Here is a 12,421-nt window from a genome sequence, read left to right as displayed (position 1 = left end):
CAAAGTTACCACATTACTTTGGCAGATAAAAAAAAAAAATAAAGTTAAATAAAAAGTCCACAAGGCCAAAACAGGCTGTGTCCTAAAGGGGTTAATTCCAGAGAATAGTAATGTTAATGCTACATCATACAAAGCCATTAGACCATTGTATGCTTCCACCTTCGTAGCAGCAGTCTGGTGAAGAACCTTACCGTTACTGCATATCAAAAGTGTAAGCACATTGCAAGGTGTCTTATATAAAATATTCACTTTGAGATCGGGGAATAGAAATTCTATGGACTGATTAAATACATTACTCTGAGGCCGGATTTACACGAGAATGTGCGTTTTGCACGCGCAAAAGGTACTGCACAACGCCGTGTGTCGTCACCATATGATGCGTGGCTGCATGATTTTTGCGCAGCCGCCATTATGACAGTTTGTAAACAGAAAATCATGTGGTGCTTCGGTTTTTCACACTTTACTGCTCTTGTGCGAATCACACGGAAGTGCTTCCGTGTGATTTTCACACACCCATTGACTTCAATGGGTGCGTGATGCATGAGAAACAAATATAGGACATGTTGTGAATGTTACGCAGCGGATACCAGCTGCATGTAATAAAAAACAAAGAAAAAAAAAAACTGACTGTCTGCACAGCCCCATAGACTAACATAGGTCCGTGCGAGGCACGTGACAACCACGCGCGTTTCACTGATGTATAGCACGTTCGTCTAAGCCCCGAGTGTTAGGGTACCATCACAGCAATTCCTGTGGCTCAGCCACAATATGCGAGGCCAAGACAGTTTACTGTGGTTTTACAGCTGGTACTGGTGTAGCACATCGTTCACCTGTACTCTACAGAAGCCATTTTTCTGCATACACCCATTAATGTATACCAAAATACTATTTAAGCTCTAACAATTAAAAACCACAACTGTACTATCCAAATGTGGTGTGAACGGAACCATTCAGAAAGGCTGTGTGAGGAGTTTAGTTACTAGCCCAATGGTAGTGTAAGCCCTACCTGCAGAATAAGCCTGGTCAGTTACACTAGAAGAAAATACAGACAAATCCAAAGTGACTGCAAAGTAAATTTTATAAATTGGCATAACAGTACAAGAACAATGTGGAGTCGATACCCAAGCACTAGTTCTAAAGCAGAGCGATCAGCCATACTGTAGAAGCCTCACAAAGACAAGTCCTACCTCAGACCAAGATTAAGTGCATACATTTGGGGCAACAGATTACTTATTGCCGCCTCTCAGGATCTTCAGGTGTTTCTGGAAGTTCAACCAGCTGAGGGGCAAAAGGGCCTACCAGCCACGTCAAGGGAGTATTTGCCACCACATAGCTTAAAAGCTCATTCACGTGGTCATGGACTTTTGTGGCTCGTTCTCTGCTTTGTGTCAGAATTCCTGCAGAAATATCTCCAAGTGAGTGAGCAGAGGAGAAGGAAGCATGAAGGTCCTGAGCAGTTTGCCGGAGTTGTTGCATTCGGTCCTGTATGTTGGCTGGAAGACCCTGTGCACCGGACACCAGACTAAAGCAAGTAGTTTGTATTTGCTTGGTCAGCATACGGGTCATGGATAACACTCGAGAATCCAAAGGCTGCAAAAAATAAATAAATTGTCACCATCATGTCTTGTAGGCAAACTTTGCATAAATCAGCAGTACATGCGAAGACTACATAATGTATCTACGTAATTATCTCTCCACTTACTAGGCTCCTCTCATCACTCACAATATACTGCTTTTACCATCTCCTCAAGACAAGATTGACTATCAGCTCATTGGAGGATCATGTTGCCCACAGAGGGAGAAGATGGAGCAGGGTGAGAGCCAGAGGAACATATGTGGCTGCAGCTTCTGGCAAGTACTACCCAACCCATTGCTGGATTCACAGCCACACACGTCCTCCATGTTTATGTTGCTGCAGTTTGAGGGTGTTCTGTAACCTGCTCCCCAACGTATGGCAGACGTGATCACTAGGCTCCATCCACTAGCTCAGCCAAAACATGATAAGCATGTGTCTTACCCATTGAATGCAATGGGGGGGGGGGGGGGTAAAAACCTGCAACAAATAGCAAACTGCAGCAGAAACTGCCATTTTACCACGAAACAAATCATGGAAAAAATCAAAAAAATAAATTATATATATTCCACACTGTTCAACCTTCAAATTCATCACCTGTTCAGGTTCAGTCTCCCCATCTTCAGATGTGGTTCCCGATTGCTTGAGACTCCATTCCAGCCACAGCTGGTGCAGTTTCTCTTGGCCACCATGAACGCTCTGCTTGACTGTTTCCATCTTTGCAACAAAAAAAATATATGATATAAATCTCTTTAGAAACTACAGTAGAACAACATTTAGATTTTTCTTCTAACAATACAGAATCCTACCAGGTCAATAGTTTGGTGAAGCTGTGCTAGAGTTGCCACAGTGGTGATCTGGGCACTCCTCACCTTGCCCAGAGAATGCTGGTATGCTCGATGACGCAGACGAGAAGACAAAGAACCCAAACGAACATAGTAACTCTGCTGTTCCCTTTGTTGTTGAAGTGGAGTTACTTCAAATCCCTCTACAGTGGAGGCAAGTTCAGCTGTGGATAAATCATTCAATAGTCAGGACCTCGTGTAAAATAGGAGACTTTCCCATAGAAACAACTGTACAATGTGACGAGAGGGAGAGCGGCAATCTAATTCATTAGCATGGGCTACTGATACTTTCCATAGCCTTAGTCTTGATTGTGGTGGTTTATATCGCATTGTTAGAAGTACAGCTGCCTGGAGCAGACATGTTTGTAATGCTTGGTTTTCTGGGTTGAGGTGACATGTTAGTTACAGAATAGAGGTCAGCGTACAATGTTAGTGAGCATTATGCAGCTTCTTATGTAGAACTTACTCCACATTTGAAAACTGCAACAAACATTACAGGATGGGGAGAAAAAAATATATATAATTCTCAAACTAGTCCCCCATTTCCCTGCTAACAAAGATACTGCATACAAACATTACACTGCAAGCAAATAACAGAAATGGGACAAGTACGTTACACAGGAAAACCTCCAGTTACTCACACAGCTCTTCATCTGTCATAGGAAGGTAGTGATCGGCCCACTCCTCAGACTTCCCCAAGACTGTATCCAGGCTGCTGGTTACAAACTGCCCTACATGCGTGTCCATCACTGATGAGACTACAGACCGAGTCACGTCCATGCTTCCCTGTACTGCACCAGCTGCCATGCCCATTATACCAGACACTGCACTTGTGCCAGTATCACGGGCACCAGTCACCGTACCAACTACAGTATCACGAGCTCCAGTCACCAGCTCCTTTGTGTCAGACACAACCTGAACAAAGACAAAAAGTCTCATTTAGCATATCTAGACCACTGTTGCTGAAGTTTTGATGTCGAGCGCATTGCAAGTTTAGCACTTTCTTATTGCGGCTCTGAAACCTAGATATCTCGTGCGTAAACTAGATAATAAAATGTTACTCAGCTTAACCAGCCCCCCCACTAAAGGCTATGTTTACACTTTGTTGCATTTCACATTTTTTTGGTTTTTGATTGATAAACTACTTGAGGCGCATGAGTTTCTGAAAAACAGCCACAGTAAGACAAAACAAGTGTGAACCCAGTACTGTGACTCCAGGATGGTGCTATCTTTACTAGTTCTCATGCAAAGGCACTGCTACCACTTCTACAGCCCTTTTCTATCCTGGCACTGAAGCGAGTCCCTGCCCCACTCTCCCTGCATGGTTGAGGGTTCTCTCCAGTTTATTTACACAGCCCGATTCCCCCTCCCTATATTCACTGACAGCCTGTGTAATCCGCACTCCCTGAACACTGAGGCCTTCCTCCCTCACTATGATCTACCACGTACATTCTCCTACCCGCTTCTCTTCAAGAGTTTACATGTCAGTCAAAATAAGCTTTGACTGACGGGGGGCAGGGTTTGGGGTCAGAGGAGAGACCCAACAGTCAGGAGTAGTTATGCCAGAATTTGCAGGACAACCAGCTAGGTGAAAGTGTTACTCTACAGCAGCACAACGGTAGGACAATTTCAATAGAGGCCATTAGCGTTGCTTAATTTTACATATATATTTTCCAATATGTAAGAGTGCACACCTTAAATAAACGCTGTATTGGTGCTATAGAGTGTCGGGCTGGAAAACCCACACTAAAGATCCAAAAAATAACCTAGAAGCACTCCAATGATCCGAGAGTAATTTTTTCAAAATGATTTTATTATGTATAATTCATAAGCGATTATATCTGGACGTTTCGACCTAGCCTAGGTCTTTATCACAATCGCTATAAATGGAGAAATTAAATTAATGTAACATATACAGCATGTGTAGTAACATAATAAAATATAATGAATAACTGAAGTATCTAAAGTAATACAAAATATATATGCAGATATATGAAATGTACAAAACGGACAATGTCAACAGAAACATACATATCGATCAATAATTCATCGTATAGAGTTGAAGCAATATTGCAATTTAACAACCGTAAGTATTGTGAAAATATTTATGTCATTCTAAGTAAAGATACATATGAAATGCAGTATATTAATACTATCGCATGGAAATAAAGATTAAGAATGCAATGGGACAATCACATAAGTAATGTAGATAACAAGATATTCAAGACGACGCTATGGCAGGCATGTTCATGATGGCAAGTATTCAAAAAACGATAATATCGATTGGGGGTGCAACTATGATGTCCCCTCCGACCATACCATAAAATACCAGTAATAATATATTGTGCACAGAATAGAGTAAAATGAAGGAAGAACAGAAGATGCCATGAAGTTAAATCTGAAAAGTGAGCATACCTGATTGTAGTTTAGATATAGTATGAAACGGCGTCTACCAGACGCTCTGCAGATTATAGTCTGATTAGTATCCCCGAAGAGCTGTTTAAATAAAGCGCGACACCACCGGATATCCGGTGTGTGGAACGCACACGGCATCTAGCGCAAGCGCACTATACACAGCAACGCTGTGTGCTTGGAACGCAAGCGAAATCCAGGATGTCAATATGGGCATGAGGTGACGCTGAGATAACCTAGCTATTATGGTGAGTAACTTTCTCAATTCTAGGGGAAAGAAATAGTCCTTAAACCTACAATGAGTATGATCTGACTATGTAATAGTGTTTGGAATAAAAGAATGAGCCATATAATAAAAAAATAATGTAAATGAACTAAAATGTAATTGTGAAGTGCCGATAATGGGAATAAGGAAAAAGCAATGAATAATATAACAGTGGATTATATGGATAAACTAGTATAACCAGTGTATATATCAGAGAAAGGAAAGAAGATGAAAATGAAGGAAGCGTCTTAGTATAAAAAAAAATCATATAAATGAATAATACGAAAAGGAAAGTAAGAAAAGTGAACCGGTTTTATGGTACCTGTATCTGGTCATCTACTCGATCTCAAAATTCTGTGCACAATATATTATTACTGGTATTTTATGGTATGGTCGGAGGGGACATCATAGTTGCACCCCCAATCGATATTATCGTTTTTTGAATACTTACCATCATGAACATGCCTGCTATAGCGTCGTCTTGAATATCTTGTTATCTACATTACTTATGTGATTGTCCCATTGCATTCTTAATCTTTATTTCCATGCGATAGTATTAACCCCTTAATGACCGGGCCATTTTGCACGTTAATGACCAAGGATTATTTTTTGTTTTTTCACGGTCGCATTCCAAGAGTCGTAACTTTTTTTTTATTCCGTCAACATAGCCGTATAAGGGCTTGTTTTTTGCGGGACAAGTTGTATTTTGTAATTGTACCATTTCTAGATGCTTATAACATATTGATTAACTTTTATTAACTTTATTTTAGGAGAGAATTGAAAATAAGCAGCTATTCCAGCATTAATTTTCACGTTATAAATTTACGCCGTTTACTATGCAGCAGAAATAACATGTTAACTTTATTCTATGGGTCGGCACGATTACGGGGATACCAAATATGTAAAGGTTTTATATGTTTTCCTATGTTTGCACAATAAAAACCCTTTTAGAAAAAAAATTACTTGTTTTTGCATCGCCGCATTCCAAGAGCCGTCATTTTTTTATTTTTCCGTCGATGTGGCCGTATGTGGGCTTGATTTTTGCGGGCAATGTGTAGTTTTCATTAGTACAATTTTGGGGTACATAGGACTTAGATTAACTTTTATTTTATTTTTTATGGAGGGAATGGAAGAAAAGAAAGAATTTTGACGTTTTTAGCGTTTTCTTTGGACGCCGTTCATCCGGCGGTTTAATTAATATGTTAATTTTATTGGTCAAGTTGTTACGATCGCTGGGATACCATATATGTGTAGGTGTGATTTGTTTTGACCGTTTTACTAAATAAAACCACTTTTTGGGCCAAAAAAGTAGTTTTATTTGACTTTGACTGTAATTTTATTTATTTTTTTCACAAACTTTATTTAACTGTTTTACATTTTTTTTTTAGTCCCACCAGGGGACTTCACTATGCGATGTGCCGATCGCATATATAATGCTTTGTATACTAAAGCATTATTGCCTGTCAGTGTAAATCGCCTAACAGGCAGATGCTGAAGACAGACCTGGGGGTCTTTGTTAGACCCCCGGCTGTCATGGAAACCCGACGGCGACCCGCGATTTCTTTGCGGGGGCGCCGATCGGGTGACAGAGGGAGCTCCCTCCCTCTGTCAAACACATTAGATGCCGCTGTCTCTATTGACAGCGGCATTTAATGGGTTAAACTGCCAGAATCGGAGCGCGCTTCGATTCCGGCAGTTGCAGCAGGAGCCAGGCTGTGTATAACAGCCGTGCTCCTGCCGCTGATCGCGTGGGTACAGTGGCAGTACCCGCGCCATCACAGGACGGATATATCCGTCCTCCTGCGCGAACTAGCAGCTGCTGAGGACGGATATATCCGTCCTTCGGTGTTAAGGAGTTAATATACTGCATTTCATATGTATCTTTACTTAGAATGACAAATATTTTCACAATACTTATGGTTGTTAAATTGCAATATTGCTTCAACTCTATACGATGAATTATTGATCGATATGTATGTTTTTGTTGACATTGTCCGTTTTGTACATTTCATATCATATCTGCATATATATTTTGTATTACTTTAGATACTTTATTCAGTTATTCATTATATTTTATTATGTTACTACACATGCTGTATATGTTACATTAATTTAATTTCTCCATTTATAGCGATTGTGATAAAGACCTAGGCTAGGTCGAAACGTCCAGATATAATCGCTTATGAATTATACATAATAAAATCATTTTGAAAAAATTACTCTCAAGGATCATTGGAGTGCTTCTAGGTTATTTTTTGGATCTTTAATTTTACATATAGGTAGCACTTTTTAAAATAAAAAATTTAAAGTGCAAAGGGTGTTAATAGCCCATAAGACCAGGCACACGCTTAACAGGAGGGGAAAAATAAAAAGGTTTTGTTAAATATACTCACTTTGCGGCTCCAGTCGGCTTAGAAGAGGCTTTGATCCAGTTACTGCAGCATCAGTTAAGGTCTTTGCTCCTTTCTCAGCAACATCACCAACGTCGCGGATGTACGGGTGACTATCCTTAGTAGAATTGTAGGCCGCACTCACCACACTGCATGCAGAGCTGACAAGAGGTAGATGTGTAACACGTCCCACCACATTCTGCTGTAGACAAGTAGATCGTGAACACTTCTGACTAAAGGGGAAACAACCATTCCCTAGAACGCATCTCACTTATTTTATTAGAGGGAATGGCCACTGCAGACGACCCCACTTGTTAGAAGGGTCCTTGACAATAAGCTGATCATAGAATGTCCACGTGTGGGAACCCCCAGAAATACAGTAATCTCTGGGCAAACTTTAAAGTGTTACATTTCCCTGCAGTGCCAGAGGGAAAATTAAAAAGGTGTTTTCCAGCCCCTGAAAATTGATGGCCTATCCTCAAGATAGGCCATCAATAGCTGATGGGTCAGGGTCCGACTATCGGGACCCCCGCCAATCAGTTTTGAAGGGGCCACAGCACTCATACAAGCGCTGCTTCCCCTTCATTTCCTTACTTGCTCACACTATGAATCACTGACACCGCAGCCGTTCACAGTATTGCATTCCCACATTGAACAGGCCGCAATACCTGGGCATGGCCGGCCTTAGCTATGTTCAACCAGTGCGGTTGCACAGGTCGCCACACGGCAAGAGGGGCGCCAGCGGGTGTGTGTATCCCCGCGCCGTTGCAACTACCAGCGGGGATACACACTAATCGCAGTCGCACCCGGGCGCTTCTTCACTTAGTGGCTACCGCTGTAGCAGCCATAGCGGCTGCTAGCGGTGACACCGGGCATAAGGGCGGTGGCGCCGCTAGCAGCTGCTGTGGCTGCTATAGCGGTAGCGACGGCACTATGGCAGAGCAGGGAGATATCTCCCTGCTCTGCTGTCTACTAGCGCCACTGTAGCTCCCTTCAGCTACAGCGGCGCTAGTAGACAGCAGAGCAGGGAGATACCTCCCTTACTTGGCTATAGTGCCCCCCTGTAGATATCAACCCCCCCCCCCTTCCAGGATAGCGCCACAGTAGCTCCCTGAAGGAGCAGAATCTGTGTGGCCGGGGATTCCGGTCCTGGAGTGCTGCTTGATGCCTCTGTCCATATATGGACAGTGACATCAGGGAAAACTCCTGAAGCAGAATCCCCGGTTACAGCATTGGAGACTATGATCGGGGATTCCATTCCAGGAGAAGCCAATGACGTCATGGACACAGACGTCAGGAGCTTCTCCTGGAGTGGAATCGACGGTCATAGCGTCTGCAACGCTGTGACCAGGGATTCCGCTTCAGGAGTTTTCCCTGATGTCACTGTCCATATATGGACAGAGGCATCAAGCAGTGCTCCAGGAGCGGAATCCCCTGCCACACAGGGATTCCGCTCCTTTAGGGAGCTACAGTGGCGCTATCTATACTGGAAGGGGGGGTTGCTATCTACAGGGGGGCTGTGGGCTGTGTGGCACTACCTACAAAGGACAACTGTGCAGGAGCACACAAAATACCCAGCTTTCCCGGGTATAAAAAAAAAGTGTGGAAATAAACGAAGATATAACTTTTATTTAATCTAGCTAAAAGGATTAATCCTTTACTCAGACTAAATAAATTATAATTTAGTTTATTTCCACACATTTATTTGATAGCTTGGAAAGCTGGGTATTGTGTGCTCCTGCACAGTTGTCCTTTTTTGAATGTATTGCCTGCCAGCTAGCGGTCATTTTGTAGTCGTTGCACTACCTACAAGGGGGCTGTGGGCAGTGTGGCGCTACCCACCAGGGGGCTGTGCGGCACTACCCACCAGGGGGCATCTGAGTGGGGGGCTGATGGTCATTTTGCTGTGAGTGGGGGGCTGATGGTCATTTTGCTGTGAGTGGGGGGCTGATGGTCATTTTGCTGTGAGTGGGGGGCTGATGGTCATTTTGCTGTGAGTGGGGGGCTGATGGTCATTTTGCTGTGAGTGGGGGGCTGATGGTCATTTTGCTGTGAGTGGGGGGCTGATGGTCATTTTGCTGTGAGTGGGGGGCTGATGGTCATTTTGCTGTGAGTGGGGGGCTGATGGTCATTTTGCTGTGAGTGGGGGGCTGATGGTCATTTTGCTGTGAGTGGGGGGCTGATGGTCATTTTGCTGTGAGTGGGGGGCTGATGGTCATTTTGCTGTGAGTGGGGGGCTGATGGTCATTTTGCTGTGAGTGGGGGGCTGATGGTCATTTTGCTGTGAGTGGGGGGCTGATGGTCATTTTGCTGTGAGTGGGGGGCTGATGGTCATTTTGCTGTGAGTGGGGGGCTGATGGTCATTTTGCTGTGAGTGGGGGGCTGATGGTCATTTTGCTGTGAGTGGGGGGCTGATGGTCATTTTGCTGTGAGTGGGGGGCTGATGGTCATTTTGCTGTGAGTGGGGGGCTGATGGTCATTTTGCTGTGAGTGGGGGGCTGATGGTCATTTTGCTGTGAGTGGGGGGCTGATGGTCATTTTGCTGTGAGTGGGGGGCTGATGGTCTACAAGTGGTTTCCACCTCTGACCTCCAATTGAAATTAATAGGAAGATACCTGCGGCGCTCGTTTGGAGCTTTTTTTCCTGCGTCTTTTGCATTCGCTTCAACAGCTTAAGAAAAAACACAAAAAAAAAAAAAAAGTCACACAACGCTGTCAGTTGCTGAAGGAATTTTGAGGCAGATTTTTTTTGCCTTACAAAAAACGTGTGAACATGCCCTACGAGTGGAGTGCTTGTCCTTAGCAGTTTTCGGTCTTTCTCAAAACCATTTTTGGTAGGGGGGCCCTGAGGAAATTTTGTTTTTCCAGTGCTGCCTCGAGTCCGAAAAGGTTGGGAAACTCTGTACTAGGGTACCGTCATGGAGCAGCTCAGTTCATCGTGGGAACGGGGCATAGGGGAGTACAATTTTTGTTTTTGTTTGGAGGCACTGTCTACAAGGGGTAGGTGGGGGACTGTATGGCACGATCTACAAGGGGGAGGTGGGGGACTGTATGGCACTGTCTACAAGGGGGGAGGTGGGGGACTGTATGGCACTGTCTACAAGGAGGCTGTATGGCAAAATCTACAGGGGGCACTATACTGTGTGGGGGCCACTAAGCGGACATTATACTGTGTATGGGTACTACAGGTGGCATAATACGAGGACAAAATACTGTGTCCTTGAAGGGGTTGTAATATATTATATTATACAGTATGGGGGCACTAATTTTTTTATGGGGCATTTTTTTTTTTTTTAATGATGGGGTGCGGCACCGAAAGATCATTTCACACAGGGCGCCATCTATCCTAGGGCCGGCCCTGTACCTGGGTATCACTGCTACATCCGTGTCAACAATTCAATGAGTAACTAGAAATGAAGGGGAAACAGCGCTCGTACGACCCCAACCTATCAGCTATTGATGGCCTATCCTGAGGATAGGCTATCAATTTTTAGGGTCTGGAAAGCCCCTTTAAGCATTATACAGCATCTATCAGTGGGTCGTCTAATGCAGAACCCAGAGCAAGAGACCCCTAGACCACTCTGGCCAAGAGATGAGGATTCTGAACAGAGGACACCCCAATTCTAATATCTGTAAAGGGACCTAAACTGGACAGTCCTTAACCATAACCAGAGAGTTATATTAAAACAGGGGTCTTAATAGCTGCAAGAGGGGCATCTCACCAACACTTGTTTCCAATGGATCTTCATGCCCTGAGGGGGGGGGGGGCAGTTCATGCCAAGAGATACTGGAATGTGGAGTCTTGCAGTGACACATAGAGGACCCCTCTCCTCAGATCAGTTTCAGTAAGTAATTTCATTCCCCCAGAAGATTTTCTTTGAACTCCTGGAGGTGTATGAATAAGTTATAAGCTGGGTGGTCTCATTGCCCTTGCCAATAGGGTGTGTGTAAAATCACTGCCCCACCGACAAGGTGAACAGCAGCTGCCACATTAGTCACATTTCCAGAAGGAATAAGAAGGCAGAGCACGATTCAGAGTAACCGGTTCTCCATCAATGATCTAATGTACACACCAGTCTTACATAGCCCTAAGACGCAAAGGGCACGCGGTTATCGGCACAGAACTGATCGCTAGTAGCTGCCAGCGGAGATAATAGAACGTCAAAGTCCAGTCACCACATGTCACCTGTTGCTCGGGAGTCTCATCCACCTGGGCAGAGGGTTCCGTTCCGTTTGTTGACATGCCAGGAGATTTGCAGCTGGTATTCAACCTGAAGACACAGAGCAAGAACACGTAGAAAGTGAACGCAAGACATCAAAGCAAAGGCGCCGCTACACAGAAAACCGAACACAACGCTATATCCACCGCCATGACAGAGACACGGGAAAAACCTTCTCCATCCAGAGGCAGCAAACTTAGCGCCCGCACAGGTGACCCCGTGCCCCTCAGCCCGCCCTTCACTCACCGAACAAGTGGTCCGCCTCAGTGCACTTGGCCGCTATTTAAAGAGGCGGTGACGTCGCGCCAGCCCCATGAGGGCGGGGTTATCAGGGGGACGGACTGGGCAAACTACCACGTGCTCGGCTATGGAAAGTTTCTGTCGTGAATATTTGGGAAGATTTATAAAATGTAGTTCAAGGAAAAAACTGGGCAGTTTCTGCCAATCAGGTCGCACCTTATACATTTCACCTATGAGAACTGGGATTGGATTGGTTACTATTAGCAACTACTCCACTTTAGCACCAGTTTTTATGTTACAGTTCGTCTATGACCTCCAGTCATGTTCTCCACATGAGCCCTATTTACACCAACAGATTCCACCGCACGATAATCGCTTACTGTGAATAGGTGTAGCGACTGAACGACTAGCGATAGAACGCTCCTTGAGCGTACAAATAATCGTTTATACGAACAGAAAAATAATTGTTGGTCGTTC

At 44.2% G+C, this 12,421-nt stretch overlaps 1 pseudogene; it reads right to left on the bottom strand.

The window, feature by feature from the left end:
• Positions 1-1,060: 1,060 nt before the first annotated feature.
• LOC142759792 (perilipin-3-like) lies at positions 1,061-11,727 on the bottom strand (annotated as a pseudogene).
• Between the last annotated feature and the right edge of the window lie 694 nt (positions 11,728-12,421).

The sequence above is a fragment of the Rhinoderma darwinii genome, chromosome 1, assembly GCF_050947455.1.
Source record: "Rhinoderma darwinii isolate aRhiDar2 chromosome 1, aRhiDar2.hap1, whole genome shotgun sequence".
NCBI classification, from domain to species: Eukaryota; Metazoa; Chordata; class Amphibia; order Anura; family Rhinodermatidae; genus Rhinoderma; species Rhinoderma darwinii.
Note: the sequence above shows the minus strand (reverse complement) of the source record. Positions and strands in the feature narration are given on the sequence as shown.